The sequence below is a fragment of the Varroa jacobsoni genome, unplaced genomic scaffold, assembly GCF_002532875.2.
Source record: "Varroa jacobsoni isolate VJ856 unplaced genomic scaffold, vjacob_1.0 scaffold_1221, whole genome shotgun sequence".
NCBI lineage: Eukaryota > Metazoa > Arthropoda > Arachnida > Mesostigmata > Varroidae > Varroa > Varroa jacobsoni.
In genome coordinates, this window is record NW_019214123.1 from 100,877 (window position 1) to 113,752 (window position 12,876).

The 12,876-nt window shown below is 41.7% G+C and overlaps 1 protein-coding gene across 1 annotated transcript in view; it reads left to right on the plus strand.

Annotated features, from left to right (window-relative positions):
- The first annotated feature begins 1,000 nt into the window (after positions 1-1,000).
- The window catches only part of LOC111267785 (uncharacterized), a 94,582-nt gene continuing 82,706 nt past the window's right edge, over positions 1,001-12,876 (plus strand). The window contains exon 1 of the mRNA XM_086971445.1: positions 1,001-1,936. The gene's annotated coding sequence lies outside the window, so the exon portion shown is untranslated. The remainder of the gene's footprint in view (positions 1,937-12,876) is intronic.

Sequence of the window (12,876 nt, forward strand, 5' to 3'; positions counted from 1 at the left end):
ACGAATATACAACATCAGTTTCGATGGTCCACTATCGAAATGAACAGTGGCTTCTCTCACTTCTACAAGCGAGAAGATCTGATTCGAGCTCGACGGCATTATTTTTTTTACGTATCCTATGATACGTATTCAGTGTATCTAACGGTGCAGAACGAGCTGAACGTTCGAGTACTAATGTTTTAATACACATTTCGCATGTTGCTGTTTACAACCGTCGTGTATGTACGTCGGAACTTACTGAACTATGCACGTACCCTCTTCGGCAAAGTCAAAGTTACTTTTGAATTTTGTTCTAGAAAACGTTCGAATTGTCCACCTTCAACGCATTTTGTACGCACTTCGAGGCAATGAACTGGTTTGTTTTTGAGGAACCTTTTTTGAGCTTTCGATGATGCCATTACTCTGCTGCAGATGATATAAGGGCTCCAATCTAGACAAGGTGCACATCAAACTATATATTTAATTTACCATAGCTGTTGCAATTTATATCACATTTGTCGTAAATGCCCACTAAACCTAGACCCATTTACTTTAATTATTCGTCAGGGCCCGAAAAATATAGTTAAATAACACTGGGATATTGGTTTATCTTCCTGATTATTCCTTTTCGTAACACATCAATATGGGGCAGTAGTACGTAGCTGCTCCTATTATATATAATAACAATACTCTGTAGTAACTATATGCTAGCGTAGTTATAGTTATTACTTTTGTACTATTTGATCAAAGTGGTCAGTTTCTATATTAGTTATTCCTTCCTCGTGACAGGGCTCGAAGGTCATCAAAACTTTTACTTTTTCCCTTCGTTTAATCACTGACTCGACGAACGACACGACGGGCGTTCGCGAGCTGCCGCTGCTCCAGGAAAAACTCTGCTTGACGATGTGGAGAGGGTAAAATGGAAGTCGCTTCCCGGGAAAGGGAAATTCGAACAATCTCGTGGCGGGAACACTCTCCTCTCCCTCAGGAGCGGATTGTTCGCATGAACAGGACTCTCGACTACGGCGACAGTGCTATGGTCGGTCGCGATTTCTTACTCTTGCTGGCTTGACTCAGCGTCTTACCCCGCTTCCTCCTCGAGTTTGTCTCTTGGCTTTTGACTCGCGGTTTGTGACCATGGCGGACTACGTCGGTACTTGAGTTCGGCGATACTCACGGCAAGCGAAGACCTAGGACAGAATTGTTGTAACCTAGTTAAGACATGCACACAAAGCTTAGCACAGAAAACTGTGATAGCTTTAACAAAACATACAAGAAATGCTGGGCAGTTCGGGGGAAAGTTTTTTTTCTTTCGATTTGAAGTCTGTTTACAAAATCAATTGCGATGCCTCTGCTTAATATATTTTTTAACTGTCTAAGGCTGGTCGACACAACAAGATGAATACGATCGACTGAAACGAAAGAGGTCAGTTCAAAAAGGATGCTACGGCCGCTGATTGACATGTGGGTTGCTACAACGCCGGGCCAAACCATTGACGGAGCACGCGGCCCGAACTAAGTTACTGAAGTTAGTGACCTTACATGAAGTGTTTGACCCAAGTGGAGCAAGTTCGAAAAGTGCGCACAACGAAGATCCGCACAGTGTTTCCTGTATCCAGTAGATACCGATGATTTCTTCTTATTATCAACACCGTCATCGAGGTACTACGTCTTCCTTGGATTGAATGCGTGCTTATTCGCTAATATGGAGCTGATAAACGATGCTTAGATGGCTCAGGTGACCCTAACGAATGTGGCAAAGTTCATGGAAGCTTTTTCGAAAATAACTAAACTCGATAGAGCTTAGAAGTATTTCGGCGAAAGCTGTTGGAAAACTGTGACAGCATCAGATTGTGCAGAATCTACCTGTAAATGTATGGTGTCTGTGCAGGGACGTATGTCAACGTACTTATTCTGTCTAATCGTGTCGAACGTTAGTTAGGGAAAAACAAAACAGGTAAGCATATGTATGTATATATATATATATATATATATATATATATATATATATTGGAATACGCTACTTGCCATTTTTTACTAATGCCTGGTATAATTTTTATGTTTCATAACTTAAGTTATACAGATTTCATAAGTTCTAATAGGACCTGGAGATCAATAAACCTTCGATTCCTTTTTATGTTGCAGTCCAAAGTGAAAATCCATAGCGTAGGGACGAAGTAGAAAGCTTATTCGATCGACTATCGTCTTACGGTTTTTTACCTGCTTCAACTTCAGTTAATAAAATTTTGCTTCACAAAAATTATTAGCACACAGAAGTAAATCGTTACTTAATCCTTAACTCGTTTTTTTCTCAAGGATAAGTAACTATTGGTAAAGAGTAACCATCGGCTCTCATATGATTTAAGTCGTAATATATTTAGCTGCTGTCATTCCATTGAAACAGTGAAGACATTCCTTAGCACAGATACGTATACCATTAGGATCAATGTTTCCTGCCAAGAAGGCACAGTGGACCATTGTTGTCACAACTAAAAAAAGTCTTAAGTATAAAAATAACATAGGAAATACAGTAGTTGCATTGGAGTCTCTCAAACGGGCAATCGAATTGGGAACATCAACGGGTTTTAATAATAATAATGGAAATATTATCCAAACTTTAACTATATTATCTTAGTTCGTTATAGCTACGCGGGTGATGATAGTTGTGATCTAAATGGGCATTTCTGACATTAATAACATAGCCGACTGGAGCTGTGAAGGGGGAGAACAGCTGAAATGATGAGCCCAGCCTCAAATCCAATGGCAGCCAATAGCCACCTTGCACATTTGCGAACGTACGCCGCCATATGAACACCTACCGTCTACTTTGTCTAGCCTTGTAGGTTTATTTTGTATATATTTGTAGGTTAAGCTGCTAAAAAGGAGAGAGCGGCTTCCCTAAATTCGACTGTCCGGCTGCTATTTGAGATGATAAATACAAGTTACCTTTTTTAGCGAATGCTGAAATTGATTCACCAAGGGTTGACTCTGAACGAACGTTCCGTTTAGTAGTTTGGCAAGCTTGCCTCGTGAAACTTGTCCAAAACCAAAATAAAGTTTGAACAGATAAAAAGAAAACACGTAATTCTATTAGCGGTAACCAGAAATAAGCGCCACTCGTCATTTCCTGCTGATTTTTTGTCGTTCAGCCCTTCCATCGACAGCAAGTACAATGACTACTTGACATCCAGTTATCTTTTTACTTTGCCAGATAACAAAGAAATCGTGTGACAGAAATAAGCTAGGTTAAGATATCAGCCAGCTCTTTAAGAAAACTAACGTAAAGAGAGCCAACTTAGATTCGGCAAAACAAATGCTGTTTCTTCTCCAATTCGTATTAGCAGGCCGTTCAAGCTACCAAGTCGTATTGACATACCGAATATGCATTAACGAACATGCCACGACGTGCGCCCCATGCTTACCGATGGCACGCGCGTCGCACGCTACCATTGGTGTTATAAGACGCTCGGTCCCAGCGCTTGTTCGCGACGCATAATACAGCTTTTGAGCAAATACCTTAAACGCAACGATTTACCGCGACTCGATATCGTACACACGGGCTCGATAGAACTCCACTAAGTGATCCAGTAAGGTTCCATCATCTCTGCACCTACAACGGGTCCTTACAACGGGATTCTTGGTGACCGCGATCATAAGTTTTTTCGAACTTTAATGATACTTTTTAGGACAGCGTTGCACAGTCAGCACCGCCGCAGTATATTTGTCGGCTCCGTAAAGATATTCGAGTGTGGAATCGATGTTCGACGCACCACGAATTGAGATAAATTATAGATACTTTATTATATACTTGATTGGACTTAAAAGCCCTGTGCATTAGAAAAAAATAATACTTTTTGGGTCCTAAATAAAAAATCGTCGAAATTCTCGCTGAAGTACATTTCTTGAGAAATACAGTATCTTCAGACACTTAATCGTCTCTAGCTTCAGTTAAGTTAAAGCAGTCACTGTTATCAACAGCGATACGACGAGGTATACCTAACAATCGATATGCGTCGGATTGCATAAAGGAGGCGACTCCGGGCTTTTGAAAGGCGTGCTTCATTTTTCAAAAAAAAAGTTTAAAAAAGTTAACACGAGAAAGGGGAATAGATTGAGATCGGCCTGTATAGGTGCACGCGTATCTGGGGGAGGCGGAGGGGGGAAGGTACTGGGAAAACGAATATTTATTCAGCAGTAGCGCGAAATGTCGCATACCACCGAGCTGCAGCAATTCTCGCAACAAAGTGGCCGCATTTTCCGACCCGCGTACCCCACATCGGTCACTCTGGGGGGTAAAGAAAGGCTTGGGCAACATTGTACGTGCTCCTCATTCTAAATTTTTCATAGTGGAAGGTAGCGGATTCAACGCATAGTGGCCTGCGGACCTACATCAGTATCACTACAAGAAACCACTTTGGAGAGATCACTGAAACTATAACAACAATCATGACGAGGTGAATTATACTAAAAGGTATGACCTTTAGCTACATTTAGAAACATTAGTTCTTAAACATGGTTGACGTGAACACGCTTCGGTTATACGCGTGAACTATGCACACGCATAACAACTTGTGTATAACCTTGACCATATTCTTTTTCACAGATTGTAAGTCTACTGCGATGGTTAATTGTCATCTTAATTTAGTACTGTGTGTACCGTGAGTATTGACTTATTAAACGGAACTAGCTGAAATACTATAAAACACACAATTTGTTATTGCAGCCCGCTTATTTATTCATCAAAATACTTGTTGCACTCCCGACACCCCGAGATAAGACTGCAGATTTTAAGCTGTACTATCTTTCGTAAGTTAACACAACAACATGTAAAAGTAAGGGTAGACCAAAAATAGTCGAAAAGTCCGTAGCAAGCAAGGTACAATAACGCAGCACCGAACTACAAACATGTTCTATGCTTATCGAACTTCACCTAAACTTACAATTTAAGCGAACAGATACACTTCTCGATAATAGAAAACATGATATTGGTTTGATTTTCCTTCCGACTTTCAGTGCCTTCCTGGTCATTCTCAAGCCCACCTGCAAAGTATGTCCTGTTGGCTATGGTGGTAATTGTGTATTGGTATTGTTATAAGGATACCAAGTTGCTCGAGGTAAGCCGGGGGAACATAGGAGCGCCGACCCCGCTTCTCGTTAAGCCCCTTTGTAATGTGCCAATCCAACTAAGAATGTTAGGCTTTTGCGAACGTTGGAATTCATTGGATCACTGACCGCACGAGGGCAGCGGCACGCGTCGTGCACTGCCTGTCTGCCTTCGTGGATAGAGCTCGTTGAAACAAGCACTAACGTCTCCTTAACTACTATTGTAATTGAAACGACTTCTACCTCACTATAGGGCAGCGACCTTCTTTTTACTCTACTTCATTGCGGCGTCTTTGACTGCATTACAACCTCAAAGAATCAGATTGAGTCGTCGAGCGGATTTAGGAGATGGTCGATCTCTTTATCAGCAGGTAGCACGAGGGAATTAGCGTACTTGATGAAAAGAATGAACACATAACTAGTCGCGTGCGGGGCGCGCTGTCTTCGAAGCTCGTTCGGCTAAGGGGTCGTTCTTATAGACGACTTGGACACTGGTTGTGCCATTCTCTAGCTCCACCAATAACTCTAGGACGTCACGAGTGTGATCGGGCTATACATCTGCCTGAATACAATCATATTTGAAAACAACAAAAACCGTGTGTGAGATTTGTCTCAGATGTACCACAAATGTTTACAAGCGATGTCTGTTTTTTGCCCCTAGCATATTCATATAGTATCGTATACACGTAGAAAGAGTATGACTTGAGAATGCCATACAAAAACCGGTTTTCCAATTATTTATATGAGAACATAATGTTAAGAGGTGTCGCTACAAAGTCTAGGGGGCACTCCGCAGGACATTGTACGAGCCGAGGGATTCGTCTCTCAGAAGTCGTGGTTTATATGGCTATCCCGTCATGAAATAGAGCTTACATGCCCAAATTATGAGAAGTTAATCCGGAGTTTGAGTTTAACGCGACACACTTCGTTGATGCTGTTTGCTCTAAGAAAACCTTGAACGAAGATTGTCTCGCAGACGACCATGACTCCCCGCACAAACGAATTGTGCGGATTTTTACAGCCACTGTATACGTAGATTCGATAGTAAGGAGATATGTGCGCAATGTGTGATTGCCTTATCGTACGCGGTATTTAGTTGGAACGTCTCATAGATCTAATGGTAAAACATTGTCATCCTTAAATAGACATCAAGGGGTAGTTCGCCTATATAAGTGAAACGATGTTTTCTTTTGACGTTTTTTTTTTATTGGGGATATTTAGTGATACGCCGAATTATACAGGAATTTAATATCGTAAAGTAGAAGGGATTCTCAGCAGCTCATTTATGTATGTACATGGGTGTGCGTGTATATGTCATCAGCAATGCCGACTGTGTCTGCCGTGTAGAACGTATCACCTTGCGTTAGTAAACCATTGAGCGCAAAAAGGTCTCGAGCCTAATCGACTACAAGAGGGGGACTGGCGAGAAAGGGCCTGGAAAAAGGGAAGACGCACAGTAAGGTCAACCCTAGCAGGCCTTCGCTAGGAACATTTCTTCTACAGTACAAACATTAGGTAGCGGGGTCATTTGCGCCTACAGTTTGACCCTACAATCGACACCTCTCTACTTATCATTCGCACACACTTGCCACAGCCATGTGCCGTTGTTCCTTTTAGATTTATATATGCGCATAGGTGTGTGTATGTGTGTATATAGGCAAATGGCCTTTACGCACAGGGGGTTGGAAGAGGAAGGTCTCCATTATGGAAGCGGCTACGATAGGGGCTGTTCCATCCTATAACTTGTTTCGCGAGGCTCTTTGCGAACGAGCGAGCAAGGTCCGGAATCCTTTGCTCGACCGATATCTAGAGCTGGTGCAGCCCTTGGCGACGCGTCGTCGAGTTATTATTACTATTATCTTACATACCTAGAGGTACCTCTGGTACTATCTCTGCCGTTGGCACTTATTAACTAGCGACAGAAGTTCTGTTGAAGGAGCTTTGCGTAGCAGGTCAGTAGGTAATGGGTAAAGACGGCAAGCCGTATAACCCGCACCGTTTTGGCTTGAGCTTAAGACTGTGAGCCATATGAGTGTGTCTGATTTGGCGAATATCAGAATAAACAGATACACTGCAAATGGAGCTCTGCCGTGCGGTACTCAATACAAAACACTTAGAACCTTTGTTAAATTTCACCTGAAAATGAAGTATGTATTCAGAAAAAAAAGAGTTGTTGTAGCGAAGAAAACGTTTCTATGAGCGCAACCTGAAATGATTTTGTCACGCGTCGATGCTAGCTGCAAACCGCCGCTTGACGCCGGGCTGAGTCAATTAAATTACGTTATTCTTGTGCTACCCAAAGTAGTTCCCCTCATACATGTTTTCGAAAATAAAAATACGCTCTAGCAAATATCCCGTGCATGAACTAGTGCCGGAATCATATAACAGAACTTCTTCGCTATTCTGACATATGTCGGTAACATTATGTAATATAGAGACAAAAAGCTACCTTGAAAAAAAGCCTATATGTCTTTCAATAAATATGTGAACAGAAATGCCGTCCGACCACTTCCTGAAGGCTCAATTCGTACTGACCAATCACATCCATCTTGGCAGTACATTAATGTTTGCTTAACGGAAAAGTAATCATTTGTTTTTCTCTGTAAGTAAATTGAACATCGCTTCGAAGCGTTTCAAATAACTTATGAAGTACGCCTATGTAAACATTCGAGTGCTTCTGTTTATCCGTTGGGGGAAGTTATTTTCCATATCTGAAAGCAGTTATATTCAAAGAGCACCGACGAGGTCACTGGCCAGGACGGTCCTTTTGATGAGATCGGATTCAAGAAGTAACAGTGACCATTGAAATACTGCTTATAAAAAGGATATTGATTTTTTTTTTTTGTCCTTTTAGACGAAAACTGCGCCGAACGGTATGGGTTGTCGATTTAGCTTACTAAGGAGTATGACATAGCGCTTTGTTAGGTCGCTTTGTAAGCCACAATCGGCGCTTTGTGGGTTTGTGTTGACTCAAGTTAGGTAGAGACCAAGTGCGTTTCGCCAGTGAAAATGGACGCATCGAGTTGACATGGTAATCAGTTTCTCAGTGAACAAATGAGGGGATGTAAACAAATGTATCATTTTCTCATATCTCTATATAGACGTTACGTGGAGACACATACGTACGTTTGTGATATGGTCGCCTGGTGCTTCGTTGATCTGCTGCTACTGAAACAGAACGATCAATGGACAGACAGTCAAAAACGACTGGCAAACTCACACTGAAGAGTACTTGTCTTTAGGAAACATTTTATCGTCGTAGTAGTTCTATGTAATTCTCATTGTGGTGCAGGATTTTAGAGTTAGAGGAAAAAAAACGATTCTGATTAATAATAGATACGTAGTAACATTTAGTTAATTCCAACTTCGCACATCTGCGACGACTAGTTTTTACTGAAGTGAAGGAACGCTACGTATTTCTTAGTCGAATTTTTAAGCGTGTCTCTATCTATGCATGTACACGTTGGGTACATTTACTTCTTGGGTACGAGTGTTGGGTCGCGAACCATATTACCATCGACATGTTACTATATTTAGTCCTAATTTTCCTCATTTTAATCCTAAATACTATACTAGATATAGATGTTCTGGAGCTTCACAGGTCGAACGACGGTGCTAGAAAACTATAACGAAACATGTAAACATCTGTAAAAGAAGAATCTTAGCATTAGTAAATCAAGCGTCGCTCGCACTTCAACACGTTGAAAATGCGATAGTCCCATTGTAACAATTTGACAGACGCGAAGATCATCCGAGTCGAAGAACAGAATTATGCAAATGCTACTTGGATAAATACGTACAGGTTTCGGCGAAGTTTACCTGCAGCGATAAAGTTACCTATTTTGAATAGCAAAACCTAACATTATTGTACTTATTACGCACTGACCGCAAATTTACGTGTTAACAGAGAACACTCGAAGATTTTCCAATATTTTTTTACAATTTACTTCAAGCGAAGGATCAATTGGCTCACTCTTCTTTGGCAGTACAGTTATTATTAGCTTGTGTTAAGTGTTAGAATTCATCGCGGAAGCCTGTACTGCGACGCGTTCAAAAGGACTTTGATGAAGATAACGCGTGTAGTTTCCGACAGCATGGAGCACCTACACGTGATCATCGAAATGTGAAAGTATGCTTTGATGAGAATCTTCCAAGCAAATAGATTGGGCGAAAAGGCCCTACGGAATGCTCTGTCCATTGCTCGCACCTGACGCTATTGTACTTTTCTCGTGGGGACAGCTTTAAGATAAAATTTAAACCAAAAAACAAACAACACTGAATGGTATTGTTTGTAGAAGTTTGAGAATCAATAACTTACCGTCATCAGCTGTCTGATGACCAGGCTGGTAATAATTTTGGCAGGAGGAAGACCTTTCATATCTATTCCTTTGTGGCCTAAATATTAATTATATGAGTTATTGTGTGTGGATACTCCGTATACAAATAGTTTCTCTATTATAAGCTAAAATTCAAAAACGACGCGAACAAGCCACCGCTTATTATATCGATCTATATGAAAAAGGAAAAAAAAAGCAGAATCGAAGTATCACGTTGCTAGGACATAGCTTTAACAATATGATAGTATTTTTTTGGTAAAGCTTAGCTGTGTGTTACTGTTGCGGTGCGTATCGCAAACCAGTCTACGACGTCCACTGTCGTAAGCTTTTGACGGGCAGGACCACGGGCGAGGTCAGCGACTGGTAGCGCATGGTCGGGCAGGCTATTAGCGGGTAACTTGATTGTCGGAACCTCGAATAAGAACGATGGCGACACACGACAATTAGAAGTGAGCTAAAAAAGAGATGCTAGGACGAAAGAAAAACAGGAGACAAGAAAAAGGAGAACGAAAAGCTTCAATTGTTCGCATGGCTTAATCCTGGCAAGGGTCATAAATTAATCGCTTAATAGATTGCTTATTAGCTCGTTGCGTCTGACGATATGTCCGTGTTCGCGCAGCGTCGTCTTGTGTTGTGTACATGTTTAAAAATATCGTCGTTACGCCGACGTTTGAGGCTGGCGCTAATTCACGGCGTTCAGCGTTTTTTAAATCGACAGTGGGGGGCAGCGATCTTGATTGCAGCGGTAGTCGCAGCTGGCCGCACTCGACAAAAAGTGACATTACCCACTGCTGCCCCGCCCGCGCCTCCCTCACTGCGCACGACGCCGAATCTAGAACTCGTCCTGTTGGTTGTCGCTGCGCCCCGATCGCTCTGTCTGACACCGAAGTTGCTGCCCAACTCCGACGCCCCGTTGAGCTTACTACCGCGCATAGGACGCTACGGAAGGGGAAGCACGTGTTTGATACATAGACGCCAAGACCTTCCGTCGTGTCTCAGACTTCACAAGGTACGCGGAACTACCGCTGAAAAATAGGGCGAACTGCACCCGGCCCTGCGAGTTGTCAACAGCATGTGGATGATGTCCTGGTGATGATGTGAGATACCTGGGGAGGCAGTTCGGAAAGGGAGCGGGCAGGATGGGTATCAGAGGGAACATTGTGCCATTCCTGTCTCGACATTGACTTAATTAGCAAGCCCAGGAAAATGTCTTGCCATTAGAAAAGCTGGAAGGTAATTTGCCGCTAACTATTTGGCATGTGTTAAACGTTAGGAGGATGTCGGATTATTAAGGCAGGCAATACGTAAGGAAATGATCGAATAAAGTTAGTATATTAATATGAAAAGCGGCTCGCGTAATTTTATATGCGAACTTCATTGCTCATGCTTTTGCGCAGGGAGATAGAATTAGTAAACGATACAGCTTATGAAAATGAAAATACCAACTAAGTTATATGTTGTGCAGTTTACTATTATCTAAGCTAAAAGTTCTCATTATAATGGCGAACTACCACTACCAATATTGCCAGTAAATGGATAGCACTGACTATTTTGTAGAGTTCTTCTTTGGAGGTTTCACAAGACTGGCGTCCCGCTATTAACAGTACTTCATTGACGAGTGATTTACTTGTAACTAGCCCTCTGATCCAAAAATAGACGAGCCTGTCTTTGTCAGGCGATCTTGAGTAAATATGTCTAATGTGAAATAATCCGCCGTCTACCATTTACAATAGAGTAGTTTACAGCTGTAGACTTGCAAAAACTATAAAAACCTTTATTGTATAATAGATTTCCAATGTGTTTGGAACAACAACAAATTGCTAGGCGTGACTGTCGTGTCAACGCTTGCGTGTGCGTTCGTATTAAACGTGGTCGTTCTAGCTAACCTTCTGACAAATCAAAAGAAACCCTCCAAATCAACAGGTCGTATTTATTAGTTTTGTATCAAGCTGCCCTATAAGCGTTGGTGTATACATTTCTTCGTTCACCACTCCGTGCCGTAGGATACGCAATCGATGCTACTTTGGCAACGTTTAAATTTACAGTGAATTTCCAAGCTTTTTAAGCGTTCATTTAATAGGACAATTATGTCAAATTCCGTTTACCATGTTTCTCACATTAGAAATGACTGTTACCTACAAAGGCAAGAGATCTTTCCACATATTTAAGAACCTACCATTAGAAAGATCTACTGCTGCCTCCCTCGTGCCCTGTGTCTAGTCAGCAAAGAGCTTGTCAAAAAACACCAAGGCAAGCTCTGTCCCCACAAGATGGTCCCGTAAGAAGCCGCCTTTTCCCCCACTAAACCAACGTGCAGTGATTCATGGTCAAGTTCAGGCCAAGACACTCTCTAGTAGCTCATTTCTATTCAACTTTCTCCATGTTTGGCCTTCGTATCCAACTAATCTGCTCACCCGAACTGATTCGCATAGTGACATTTTTCCTTTCGTCTATGGGCACATTATAACAACATCGAGCATTATATCTCTCAATGTCGTTTCGGGCATTCTGGTCTTCTTTCTTCTTCTTCTGGCATCGTCGAACTATTTTACCCTCACTGCCAGTTTCCACTGGTAGCATTTTTTTTTATTGCTTGTCTTTCACGTGACAAGATTCCTCCACGCTAGTATAGTGGTGTGTTGAATGCATTTGGGTTATCGTGACCATTATGCTGCGCGAGTGGTCTTCGTATCTTTCGAATTCAGAGATGCGGAACAATCTTCTCATTGTGTTATTTTCAATGTGTAGTTCCAAAACGATGTGTGTACAGCTGGAAGGCAATCTGACATTCACTATATATATATCTAATTTGATCTTCTCGTGCTGTTGGAGTAAAAGAAGGACCAGGCACGACGCTGTTAATAGTGCGATTTTATGCCCTTGCGTACCGTAATGTCGTAGCAAAGAAAACTGAATGGCCGGAATTATCTTCGAGTAAAAAAAGCGTCTCGGCGCTTTATCTGTTTGGCCCAGCCTTCTTCTTCTAGGCACAACCGCATTTGGTCGTTACCTATGTTGTTCATATCTAAGTTCTTCAGAATCGAGAATCGTCTCAACGGGTTTAGGCGGGCCTTGTCCGAAACATTGATTCTCAGTAAGGGAGGCCCAATTAATATCTTGCTTATCAATCAGATACACCATAATCGAAGAGCGTGTCTGGCCAGTAAACGTTGGAAACGTTATATTAGGTAGATCTCGGAAGTCAAACGAATAAGGTCAAGGGCCACTGGTAGTATGACTCGTCTGATCCAGCAAAGGCTAAGAAAAAGAATAGAAAAAGATTACGATCACAGAGCTAGCGTTTTTAAACGTGAGATAATTGGAAAAAAAAAAAGATAAGAAATAGAATAATTGTCATGGTGTATATTAACGGGAAAAGAACGAGATCGATAATTGCTGCAAACAAAGAACGTAGCTATTTGGTGTGTAAAATCGCCAAAAGGTTCTGCTTTAATTT